This window comes from Lathamus discolor, chromosome 4 (genome assembly GCF_037157495.1).
Source record: "Lathamus discolor isolate bLatDis1 chromosome 4, bLatDis1.hap1, whole genome shotgun sequence".
In the NCBI taxonomy this organism is placed as follows: domain Eukaryota; kingdom Metazoa; phylum Chordata; class Aves; order Psittaciformes; family Psittacidae; genus Lathamus; species Lathamus discolor.
In genome coordinates, this window is record NC_088887.1 from 125,724,974 (window position 1) to 125,727,920 (window position 2,947).

Sequence of the window (2,947 nt, forward strand, 5' to 3'; positions counted from 1 at the left end):
ACAGTACTAGGACACCCCCAGTGAGTGGGTAATCACAATCATTGAACACAGCACAAGCTAGAGATGGATTTTAGGTAAGGCTCTTGCTCCTAATATTGCCAACTGCAGAGAAACAGCTCACAAGGGGTCACTTGTCCATGGGCTGTGCTCAGATGGGTGGTTGGAACTTGTATGAGTCTGGCATATCCTGGGCTGGCACTTTGGGTACAAGATGAGATCAAAGGAAAAGTCCCCTTTTTTAGTGGTAAATCAATAAAAAGAGCAACATTCAGTGGCAGCCTCATGTTAGACCCTGATTAAGCCAAGAGTTTTGAGCAGAGTCAGTCTGACCTTGCAGTATGGGGAATTACAGGGCGTTCATTAGTGCAGTGCTTGGCAGGAATGGATCCTTACTTGAAATAACTCCCTCCCTCCTCTGCTTTAGGGGGATTTGCAAGCAGCAGCTGAGTTTCAGCATCAAACTTGGTAACTGAAAACAGTGCAAGAGCTGATCTCCAGTTTGTGCCAAGGGTGATTTCATAGAATGGTTTGGGTTGGAAGGGACCTTAAAGCTCCTCCAGCTCCAGCCCCTGCCACGGGCAGGGACCCCTTCCACTGGAGCAGCTTGCTCCAAGCCCCTGTGTCCAACCTGGCCTTGAGCACTGCCAGGGATGGGGCAGCCACAGCTTCTCTGGGCACTTGTCTAATGTCCAAAGTGCCTTCTCTAGCCACACACTGCCAGAAGCATTCATGGTGTCCTGGGTTCAGCAGTAGCAGTCATTTTTCTCCTTCTTAGTAGCTAGTTCAGTGCTGTGTTTTCATTTTTTGGCCTGGGCAGAGAGCTGATAACACCGATTGGTTTTAATTGTTGCTAAGTAATGTTTATTCTGGCCAAGGACTTGCTGAGTCTCATGCTCTGCCAGGGAGGAGGGGAGGCCGGGAGGAAGCAGAGACAGGACACCTGACCCAAACTGACCAAAGAGGTATTCCATAGCACAGCACGGCATGGCCAGGAGGTAATGGGGAGTTACCCGGAAGGGCTGGGACTGCAGGGTTGGATGAGGGATCGGTCGGTGCTCGGCTGGGGGGAGTGGGGCGAGTTAATGGTCAACTGGTGCTGAGGTGTTGTATTCTCTGCCCTTGTTATTTCCTTTATCATTATCACTATTGGTGGTAGCAGCAGTGATTTGTGTTATCCCTTAGTTACTGAACTGTTCTTATCTCAGCCCGTGGGAGTTGCATTCTTCTCGATTCTCCTCTCCGTCCTTCCGGGTGTAGGGGGAGGGCAAGAAGGGGGGGGAGTGAGTGAACGAGGTTTGTGGTTGGGTTTAAACCATGACACATGGTTTTTCTTGCTGTGCACTTCCAGACACATCACTGCAAACCCGGCCTTAATATTTACTAGCAGAAAACAGAGGACCAACTAAATTCTAAGCTAAAAGGGGAAGCAAGCAAGACAACATCAGGTTTATCTTCTTTTCAAACTCCATTAGCCAAGCCTGCAAAGGGCAAAGTATAAGCCTGGCTTTCGCCTTGAGGAAGAGCAGTGTGAAAGTGAGCCGCACTGATGGACCACTGCCATTGCTCGCCACCCAGCCTGACAGACAACAGGTTAAACCCTCACTTGTTAATGAAAGAGCCCACATGAACTTCACAACTCAGCGTGCTTCTTCTGGAGCACTTTGCACCTCCAGTAGTACAAAGCTGGGGGCTCTGACAACAGTTGGAAGGATTTATAGCAGTGTTCCAGTGACTAAAAGGGGCCAAGAAGAAACCTGGAGAGGGGCTTGGGACAAGGGCCTGTAGGGACAGGCCAAGGGGAATGGCTTGAACCTGCCCGAGGGGAGACTGAGCTGAGCTCTTAGGCAGAAGCTCTTCCCTGTGAGGGTGCTGAGGCGCTGGCACAGGGTGCCCAGAGAAGCTGTGGCTGCCCCATCCCTGGCAGTGCTCAAGGCCAGGTTGGACACAGGGGCTTGGAGCAAGCTGCTCCAGTGGCAGGGGTCCCTGCCCGTGGCAGGGGTTGGGGCTGGATGAGCTTTAAGGTCCCTTCCAACCCAAACCAGGCTGGGATTCTAGGATTAAGGTTATTACACAGCAATGTTTGCATTATGCAATCCACAGTAAGAATGGTTTTTGGATGCTGTGCAATGGCAATAGGCAGAGGCTGATACTTAGCTTGGTCAAACACAAAAGGAGGGCAATCCTGCACTATATGTCACCTCCATCACATCACATCAACCCAGTCCCGTCTGTTATTCCCTCAGTTGAGGACCAGGAGTGGAATCCAGCTCTGAATGCTCAGCTGCAATGAAATCCAAAGTAATTTGCTGAAAGGAACAATAGGGCATGAAGCTTTTCTGCTGAGTAAATCAAGCCCATTAATGTATTATGCCTTAGCTCCTCATATACCCACGGGCAAAACTGCATCCATGAACCACAGCTACTTGCTTATCCTGTCCTGGGTGCCCCATGAAGGGACAGGGCAGACCAATGAGGGCCTGCTTTTGGAGAGACAGACCAGTTTTCTCCCCCTAAAACCCAAGGCACATCTATAATAGCAGCCTTCCAGTATCTGAAGGGGGTCTATAATGATGCTGGGGAGGGACTCTTCATCAGGGACTGTAGTGATAGGACAAGGGGTGATGGGTTCAAACTGAAACAGGGGAAGTTTACATTGGATACAAGGAAGAAGTTCTTTGCCATAAGGGTGCTGAGGCACTGGAATGGGTTGCCCAGGGAGGTTGTGAGTGCTCCATCCCTGGCAGTGTTCAAGGCCAGGTTGGACAGAGCCTTGGGTGGGATGGTTTAGTGTGAGGTGTCCCTGCCCATGGCAGGGGGTTGGAACTGGGTGATCTTAAGGTCCTTTCCAACCCAAACCACTCTATGAGTCTAGAATCACACAAACAATTGCTCTAACATGAACCCAGCTCCCCCCCCACTGCACCCCCAAAGAGACCATAGCAGCCCC